Here is a 10,840-nt window from a genome sequence, read left to right as displayed (position 1 = left end):
ATAAGGACAAAAGTGTTCGATCGATCGAAGGGCGGTATTGGATCGATCAAACTTTTTGGACTTTATGCTTTTGGGCCAAGGCTTGGATCTATCTTGAAGTGCTGAGATCGATCATTATTCGATCGATCGAACCTTGAACTTGGATTGATCGAACTTTGCTGCTTCCCACATTTGGCTTCATTTGCTTTCTTATTTCTTTCTCCTTTATTTGTTTAATCCCAGAATTGCTTCAGTTTAGCCCTTATTTGGCTGAGTTAGCTTATTTTCGGGATAAGTGCCTAAAAATGGAAATAATACGAAATCAATCTAAAACGATAAAGTAAGATAGATAAAGGTGCTAGAATGCCTAAGCTTAAGGGGTTTAAATACGCACTTTTCCATGCTCATCACCTCCCTTAATCATGTTCATCATCATGCATCTAATGAATCTTGCATGACTTGTTCAAGTGTTTTGCATTCTACTTCCAATTGTCCCCATGGACATTCGCAAAGCGAGAACTATGAACAAGCAAATGCTGTTTTTGCTAACCAAGGGAATAATCCCTATGGCTCACATTATAATCTAGGGTGGAGGAACCATCTAAACTTCTCTTGGAAAAGCCAAGAGGAAGGTGCAAACCCTCCCCAAGGTGGTTTTCAAAACAAGTATGTTCCACCTCCAATGTAAAACCAAGGTTCCCAAGGTTTTAGATCTTCTTTTCAATCATCACATGGTAATCAATTCTCTAATTCTCATTTCACTAACCAATCATCGTATTCTCAAGGAAACTCCAGGAGTCCCACTTTTGAGGAGAAAGTGTTGACCGCTCTAAGCACTCTAGAGGCGAACACTCAATTGCTTCATTCCCATTCCCAATCCATTGCTAAGCTAGAAACCTAAGTCGGGAAAATAGCTAGTACTTTGAATGCTAGAGAAAAAGGGAAGATGCCTTTGAATGCACCACCAAAGCAATAATGTGTTGTGGAGACTCATTCTTTATCGGAAGGTCACATAATTGAGCATGTTAATACGGTGAAAACCTTGAGAAGTGGGAGAATTGTTAATAACCAAATAGGTATTTCCAATTAAGAGAGTGAACCAGTGCAACCCAAAGTTGTCACCCATCCCATTTCACATCCTATTCCTCCTTTATTGCATGTGCATGACCCCTTTGTTGAAAAAGTAATGGAAAATGATTTAAACAAAGTTTTGAAAGATGATTTGAAAAATTCTTGTGACAATTTGAAAAAGTCTTGTGTTGAAGATTCTTCAAAGACAGATTTTGAAAAAGCTTTTCAGCCTAGAGCTTCATTTCCGGATGCCTTGAAAGGATCCATTTCTCTTGACAAACAAAAGACCAAGATCAATGAAATTATTGAAATGTTTAGGCAAGTGAAAATCAATCTTCCGCTTATGGATGCAATTAAGCAAATTCTGGCTTATGCCAAGTTCTTAAAAGATCTTTGCACCCAAAAGAGGAAGAACAAGAGCCAAACACCAAGAAAAGTGGTCTTGACCGAGCAAGTGAGCTCTATTTTGCAACATAACACTCTCCCAAAGTTTAAGGACCCCAGTTCACCTACTACTTTTTGCATCATTGGTGACCATGTCATCAATCGGGCTCTCTTAGATTTAGGAGCAAATGTTAACTTTCTTCTATATTCAGTGTATGTCAAATTGGGCTTAGGAGACTTGAAACCGACGTCGGTGGTTTTACAACTTGTAGACCGATCTATCAAAAAGGCCCCAGGGTATCATCAAGGATGTTTTTATTATGATTGATAAGTTCTTCTTCCCCATTGATTTCGTTGTCATAGACACGGAACCGGTTCCGAATCCCAAGAGCCAAATTCCTGTTATCCTTGGCCGTCCCTTCTTGGCAACCACAAATGAAGGTGAAGTTGAACATCTTTAATCTAACCCAGAATTCAATGGACAAACATGAAGAGGTGTGTGTTGTAGAAAAGTGCATTGACAATGAACTTGAAAAACATGAGTTTTTGCTTGAGAATGGAATTTCTAAAAGTTCACCTTCCAATTTGATTCCAAGAATGTTGTTTCAAAAGCAAAGTTTCCGAGGGCATGGAAGCCCAAGAGTTGCAAAGACCAAGGACCATTAATGTCTTTTGAATTAAATCCAACAAGTTCTCTTGAGAACCATTTGTTGGGTGGAATTCAAAAATCCATTCACCTCATCAAGGAAGGGATGCATAATAAGATATTTGATTTGGGCTAAAAGAGCCCATCATCTTGCTAGAGACGTTAAAGACTAGTGAATTCATTGGGTTTACAACCCTATTCCTCCCTCATTTCTATTTTACCTTTCATTTCTTGTGTCGTCTAGATATATTCTGGGTTTGTACACATGGCTAGGAATTGTGATTGAGAATATATGCACTTTCATTCTGAAATTAAGCATTTTGCACTTGTTCGATTGATCTCAAAAGTGGTTCGATGGATCGAACATCCATCTTTGCATCCAATCATCTTTCAGTTCCATCGGTCGAAAATTTCTTGCATAAATCAACTCTCTGTGTATCGAGCGAACTTCAGTTCGGATCGATCTGAGTGCTCCAAGATCGATCGAGATTTTCCTCAGATCGATGTTCATTCTATACTTAGAAAATTTTCTGGAACCCATGAAAAAGGCTTCTCTGTGTATCGATCGAACTTGTCTGCAGGTTTTTACCTATTGGATTGATCAAAGTATCTTCCAGATCAATCTTGGATTAATCCATCTGTGTCCCTTTGTTAACTTTGACTTTGACTTTGATTTTCCTTTTTGAATTTTGAATTTATATAAAAATAAAAAAAAATAAAAAAAACAAAACAAACAAAAATATTTTCAATTTTTATTTTATTTTTAAAAATTTTGAAAAATATTTTTCCTTTATTTTTATTTTTATTTTAAAAATATTTTAAAAAAAAAAAAATCCAAAAACATTTTTATTTTTGTTTTTATTTTCAAAAATTCAAAAAATATTTTTAAAATTTAAAAAAAAAAAATTCAAAAATTTTCAAAAATACTGTGTCGTTTTGAAGCTTAGATTGATCTACATTCCTTCAAGATCGATCTATCTTTGATTGATCTGAGATTTTTCCAAGTCGATCGAACATGTCAGAAATAGTTTTTAAAAATAGAAGCCAAGGGTCTTTTTAATCGATTTACACATCGATCTCAACCCTAGCTCCCTTTTGCCGCTGCACACCTTCTTCCCAACGTCCGGCGAGCTTCCAGAGCTTCGTTTCCCTCTTCCTCTCAGATCTCATCTCTCTCTCTCTCTCTCTCTCTCTCTCTCTTGATCCACTTCTCTCCCCGATTTGGTAAGTTTCATTTTTATCTTTGATTTTGAGCTTCAATCTTGATATTTTCCATGTTTCCATGCTAGATTTGAGATTCTATGTTGGATTTGTTGCCATTATTGAAGATCTTGAGCTTATATATATATGTGTATATATTTGTATATATTTGAATATATATTTTGATTCTGATTTCGATATTGGGGGTCACGTGCTTATTCAAGTGACCATTTTTGTGTTGTTGAGATATAGAGGGACCCACAAGTTTACTTGGGTACCCCCTGTGTCATCCACGTCACAGATCTGTGACTTTTCAAATTCTTCATAGCAGTTTGATCGATCAAAGTTTTCTCTGATCGATCAGAGAAAAATCGATCGAACTTAGTCCTGATCGATCTGAGAGAGATCGATCTCACCCAAGTCATGATCGATTAAACTTCACAGATTTGTATATGCACACTTCACACACCATCCATGGTGTTCATGCTAGTTTCTTGATGCCCAATGCCTGAGTTTTCCACATTGGATGCATTCCATACTTTCACTATTTAGTATACTTCACTTAGTCACTTTTTACTTGTCTGAGTCATCACTTGCATAGATTCATGTCAATCTTTGAGTTGTCTTTCTTACTTAACATACATATTTTTATATACTGTGCTTCAATTCTCTATTATCTGTTACTAACTTATTTTGTAAGTGTTTCTTTTCTATTTTGCAAGCCATGGCACGAGTTAAGACAGTCGCCCGTTGACAGTATGAGAGGAGAGTACGACAGCGAGTAGAGGAGCCCATAAAGCCTTCTCATGCCCAAGATCCAAAGATACAGGAGTATGAGGAACCAGCTCCAGCTCAGTTTGACCGTTCTGCCTCTACCGCTTCTGCATGCTAATCCCATTCTGATGAGGATGAGCATATATCTTCTCCTTTTCCACTACCGGTACAGCCTAGCCAGGTCCGAGATAGACCTATTTGGAAGTTCAGACGCCTTTTGGTGTCCCATGAGTCCGTATTTAACATAGTTTTCTTCTCCCGGTCAGTCTTAACCCGAGCAGCTTTTGACGATATTGAGCGATGCGGCATTTTAGCCATTCTGGAGCTAGTTACTTATCTTGTTTTCCCGCGGCTTGTTCGGATGTTCTTCCAGAACCACTGGCCGGCCCCAGGTAATCTATCAGAGTTGCAAACTACCGTCGATGGATATCCCATCCGCATTATAGTTGATACATTGGCCACATCTTCTCGGTGGCCATATGTCTGCCCTCCAGGTCTTGATTATCGTATTATGAGGAGGCCTTCTGATGCAGACATGGATGTTGCCCTCACTGGCCATTATGCAGATGGCGAGACTTTCGCCACCCGAACTTATCTGTCCGTTGACTTATGGTTTTTCGATTTGGTATTATACCGAAATGTATTTATGGCGGGCCATAAGATCCAAAGACATTCAGACTTTCTAGCATCCTTTTATGTTTTCTACACCGGGCACTGTTTCTCCATTCCTGCACTCTACTGGAGTGTCATAATGAAGTTGTATATAGATTATATTAGCAAGGCCAAGCCCAAGTGGGCTAAGTATCTCCCCTTCGCTCATCTTATTACTCAGATCCTGCGGGACCAGTGCTACCCTTTTCATCCACAGGAGCATTCTGAGTCAGGGGCTTGCCACTACGGCAAGAAAGACTAGAATAAGAGCTACAATGCTCTTATCAAGAGCTTGGAGGAGGACGCTATTTTAGCAGCAGAAGAGGTTCCAGAGGCTGAAGAGGCAGCAGCAGTAGCAGGTGATCCAGCAGTTGCACCGGTAGCTGCAGCACATATGGATATAGACCTGGAACAGCAACTTCCAGAGGAGTTACAACATCACTCTTTAGTTGGGTCACCAATTCATTTCCAGGAGCAGGGTCATGATGTACCACAGTTTCACGATCCAGTCATACCTGAGGCTCCAGTTATGACACCTGACCTAGGAGAGTGTGTCCAGTCATTGGAGGATGCAGTAGTCTCTCTCAGAGCAGACATTTCTACTCTCCATACAGATGTCTTAGCTGCGCTGCGTGACATATCTAGAGATATCCGGGGATCACGCCCCGCTCGCCCTACCTCCTCTACCTGATTTCTCTATCTCTTTACTCTCCTCATTTGATATATCTGTGATACATTACTGTTACATTGCTACTGTTATGATATTTTTGCGCCAGTCTGTTGGCCTTGATACTGTGATGTGCTGTACATTATTTCTCTTTTTCTATGCATGATATTTTTGGATGTTTGGATTTTATATTAATACATTTATCTATAATTTACTCCATTTATCAAGTACATCCCAGTGACTTCAATGAGAGAAAGTGCTGCTAAAAATTTTCTTTCAGGACCACCCTTATTCCTCTCTTTTTACTTCATTTACTATCCCATTTACATTTGCATGTCCACTGTGCACTGTTATTATCCCTTTTGTTATTTGATGAGTTTTATCCAAGTGCCATCTTTTTAGGATCGCAGTCAATTCCAAGTTTGGTGGGGTTTATACCACTTACTTTGGATATTTGTGTCCCAACCATTCTTTACCTTAGTTGCACTAGTATACTATTTCCTTTTGTTCTCTTTGCACATTGAGGACACTGTGCCATTTAAGTTTGGGTGTAATGGGTGTTAATTGCAATGTTTGCTTTCAATTCAAAATTTTAAACATGACTTGTCTATTTGAGGGATTTTCTATGATTGATCCATGTTAGCGATGATTTTGATCTTTTGAGGACTATATTGCTTAGAGTTTGGGCCCTTTACCTTTCGGCACGAGACTTCACTCGTCTACTAGGGGTAACATAGGGGTTTAAAAGGCTTGTTGCATGCACTAAATGTAATCATGTTCCCTACGAAAGTGGCGTTATCCATTTATTGCTTTCTAGTTCATAGTTGTATAGTCATTCATTTCATTCCTTTACTTCGTAGTTTGCTGCTAGGGACTAGCAATATTTAAGTTTAGGGGTGTGATAAGCGCTGAAGAGTGCGCAATTAAACCCCTTAAGCTTAGGTATTCTAGAACCTTTAACTATCTTAGTTTTCCGTCTTAGAATAATTTCATGTTATTTCCCTTTTTAGGTACTTATCCCAAAAATAAGTTAATTCAGCCAAATAGGAACTTAAAAGAAGTAATCTTAAGCTGAATGGAAGAAAGGAGCAAAGTGGAAGCTAAGTGGAGGAAAAACAACAAGTTCAATCGATCTCAACATTCCTTCAATCGATTAGAGCAACATCGATCTAGACATACCAAAATGGATCTAAGTAATTGTCCTTATCCAAAAGATCTCACCATCTTCGATCGATCCAATGTTTCTCAGATCGATCAAAAGTATTCGACCTTATCTACACCTATCACCCCACCTACCACTCTTGTCTCTTTCCCAAAATATCCCAAAATATCTCAGAGATTTGTCTTTATTCAAAAAGGCGCCGCCAAGGATGATCGATCTCTGCAGCATTCGATAGATCTCACCTTAGTTCGATAGATCTCAACATAGTTAGATCGATCGAACTTCCTCAAGTCCGAAATAAAACAAAATCCAGCTGATTAAAAGTTAGTTCATGGTGCAATCATTGCGAGGACCCTAGTGCACGGATCCAGACCATTGGGTGTGACACTTAAGCCTTCTATATAAGGATTTGGAGCCATTTTAAGAAAAAGGTTGAACATATCTTCATTACACATATCATATCTTATATCTTGGAGAGGAGGCTAGTGACTAAAGAGCTTTTACACATCTTTGGAAGTTCTTCCATTGTTCTATGGTTTTCCATCAAGAAGGAGGTCATTCCTACCATGGAGATAGCCCTTGAGGGTTGGATGACTACTTTAATGAGTGGCTAGACATCTACTTGGGGCTATAGTAGCCCCTAAGTTTGCTTCCTAGACCTAGTGTTTTGTATATTTTTGGGGATTTGCTTGTAATAAATGTTTTGATCTTGGATTTATATATATATCTTGTAGTCTTTACTTGATGTGTATGGATTAATGCTTTTAATTGATTATCTATTTCTAACCATATGTCTATATATGCTAGAATGGATGATTTATGTGCTTTTCTCTAGATTTAGTGGAGTTTATGCATGTTTATGTGTATGGATGAAGCTAATCTAGAGATGGTCAAAACATAGTGCTTAATTAAACACTCTTGTAATTTATTTGATAGTTCACACTTATTTCTAGATGGATTGTGCCACACTTTCAGCTCACTTAGTTTAATTTCTATGTCTTTAATGTAGATGTAGTGTAGTTGCCTTAGATTCATAGATAGGTGGACAATTTATTCTTGTTCCTTAGTGTTCCATACTTGTAATGACCCGGTCTTTTTCCTTCCTTTCTTTTTCTCAGATTTTTACGGGTATTTTTTTTCCGTTGATCTTTTCTCTCTGAGTTTGGTTTCTCGTCTCTTAGTGTCATCTTGAGTGCTCAAAAATGATTTCTGAGACTCTTTTCTTTGGATTGACAACTTCCTTTGAGGATCGAGTCATTTCCATATTTTTCACTTTTTGGACACTATTCATTTTTCGTCATTTTCCCTATTTCGTCATTTTCCCTATTTTGTCTTTTCCCAGTTTGTCACTTTGTTCGCATAACCACACTCTTTGTGTTTGGAGTTGGTTTTTGACTTAACATATCTTCATTGTAAGTGGTTTCCACGAAATACGTATCTTTACTTTTGTAAGAAAGTACTCTGGTTACTCCCGGTGTTCATAGGGGTATGGATGCATAGTTCTTTGGAATTATTTTCTTTTCTTGGGGTGCTTTTCGTAAATATATTTTGAAGATATTTTATTTCAGCTGTTTTTAAGAAAATATTTTTGGAAGATATTTTCTTACTAGGGCATTAGTGCAGTTTTCACTTTTTGGAGGGGCCATTGTGCAATTAAAGAAAGTTATTGCAAAAATACCTCGTCTGGAGCCTGGATCCTCATATGGGATTCATTTTCACATTTTGTTGAGTCGTGAACTCTTAGAATTTCCTCCTGGTCGTTGTTCTCCAGTTTCAGAGTTTCTGGACCCGGTTTGTGCCAAACTTGTTCAGGGCATATCTCTCTGCTCGGGACTCAGTTTTTAACGCCGTTTCTTCCGTTGTTCATGTTTTCTCATTTTGAATCTTTTTTGTTTACAGATTTTTGCTGTTTGAGAGCGTCTGCTCAAATTCCACTTTTCCAGACCCGGTGGGGCCCTTTCGGGGCACTTTTTAAGATATTCTATAAATTGGGGACTTAAAGAAGAAAAGTCAGATTTTGATCATCTTCCTCCCCCTCCTGGCCGGCAGCAATGGGAGCTCCTTGGGCTACCACCTTTTCTTTTTCTCCTCCACCTGATTTCCTAAGTGAAAAGTCTTCGGCCTTAACGTTTGTTGTTCCCCTCGTCGTGCTCTATCTTTCACCCTTATTAGAACCCATTTCTGACCATTTTTCGAGTTTGGGTTTGAAGTCAAGTTGTGATTTTGATGGGGCTTCTTCGGGATTCTTGTTCACGGTGTTGTCCCCGACAAAACCCTTTGGTATCGTCGGATTTGGAGCACTTTTTTTTTTTAGTGGGCTTTTGAGATTTTCATCTCAAATTGAGGTAGGGGATGTTTTAGGATTATTTATGTGTTGTATTAAGTGTTTTCCCATGATTATACAACTTGTATGCATGCTTTGTTTAAAATCTAGAATTTAATTTAATTAATTTCTATGGTTAAGATTTAATTCTCATGATGTTATATAACTTAGAATTAAATTGTGGCATGCTAGAAAATTAAGTTTTGATATGTTTGTTAACATATATTAAATTGAAATTATTTGAAGAAGAATTGCACTTTTTATTTAATAATTGTCTTTTGTGAAAGTTTTATTATCATGGACGTACCTTGCATGAAATTAACTTGTAGCATGCTTTTAAATTAAGTCTTGGCATGTTGTTTAACATACTTTAATTTGAGAACATTTGGTCAAGTATGAAAATCTAGAAATTTTAATTAAAATGATTAATTAAAATCTATTTAAAGGTTCCATTAGCTTAATTAAGTTTTTAACTTAATATTTGTAATGACTAGGACTTGTATACTAGCATATATTAATTTGGGACCATTTGATGTTGTTTTAGAGTTTAGGGATTTAATTATCATGTTTTAATTAAATTCCATCCTATTGATCCAATGACCTATGTAAGCTTTTGACTTGATTCATGTAATGAATAAGTTATGTTGTTAACATGTGTTAATTAGGGTTCATTTGATTGAGATATGAAACTTAGAGAAATTAATTAGGTTATATTTCTGTTTCTATTGCATTATTGATTAAATCATGTGTTTAACATTGATATTATGTTTGAAGTATGATTTTTGACTTGTAATGGATTTATGCGATTATGTTTCAATATTGAATTATATTGTTATAGCGTGTAACGAATCGCACACTGAAGATTTGACATGTGATATTATTATTGTAACAACCCGGAAAATTCCCATCCTTTTCTTTTTCCTGAAATTTTATGAATGAATTTTTTTCGTTTAATTTCCTCCGCTGACTTCAGTTTCTCATTGCTTAGTATAATCTCGAGTGCTCATGAATGGGTTCTGAGACTCTTTTCCATGGATTGACAACTTCCTTTGAGGACCGAGTCATTTCCACATTTTTCATTTTTTGACACTATGCACTATTTCGTCCTTTTTCCTATTCTGTCTTTTCACTGTTTGTCAATTTTTGGCACAACCTCACTTTCCATGCTCGAAGTTAGTTTTTGACTTCACATATCTTGATCTTGCGTGGTTTCCACGAAATACGTATCTTCACTTTTCAAGAAAGTACTTTAGTTGCTCCCGGTGTCCATAGAGGCATGGATGCACAATTCTTTGGAATTCTTTTCTTTTTTTGGGGTGTTTTTCATAAATATCTTTTGAATATATTTTATTTCAGGGGTATCTAAGAAAAAATCTTTTGGAAGATATTTTCATTCAGGGGCAGTTTTGCAGTTAACCCTTTTTGTAGGGGTCATTATACAATTAACGAAAGTTATTGCAAAATACCTTGTCTGGTGCCTGGATCCTCATACGGGATTTATTTTCACATTTCGTCGAGTTGTGTACTCATAGAATTCCGTTATAGTCGTTTTTCTCCAGTTTCAGAGTTTTTGGACCCGGTTGCTGCCGAACTTGCTCGGGACATATCTCTCTGCTTGGGACTCAGTTTTTGACGCCGTTTCTTCCGTTATTCATATTTTCTCATTGTACATCTTTTTTGTTCACGGAGTTTTTCCGTTTGAGCTCGTTTGCTCAAAATCTACTTTTCTAGACCCAGCGGGGCCCTTTCGGGGCACTTTTTTAGATTTTCTATAAATAGGAGGCCTTAAGAGAAAAAGTCAGATTTTTCTCTCTCTCTCCTCTCTTTTGGCCGAAATCCATGGCAGCCATGGCTGCCACCTTCTCTCTCTTCTTTTGGTCCACTTTTCCTTGGTAGAAATCCTTCGGCCTTAATGTTTATTGTTCCACTCGACGTGTTCTACCTTATGCCCTTATTAGAACTCATTTCTGACAATTTCTTGCG

The sequence above is a fragment of the Cornus florida genome, unplaced genomic scaffold (genome assembly GCF_030987335.1).
Source record: "Cornus florida cultivar Cherokee Brave unplaced genomic scaffold, ASM3098733v1 CherokeeBrave_3.0.0_Hap2_Chr07, whole genome shotgun sequence".
In the NCBI taxonomy this organism is placed as follows: domain Eukaryota; kingdom Viridiplantae; phylum Streptophyta; class Magnoliopsida; order Cornales; family Cornaceae; genus Cornus; species Cornus florida.
Note: the sequence above shows the minus strand (reverse complement) of the source record.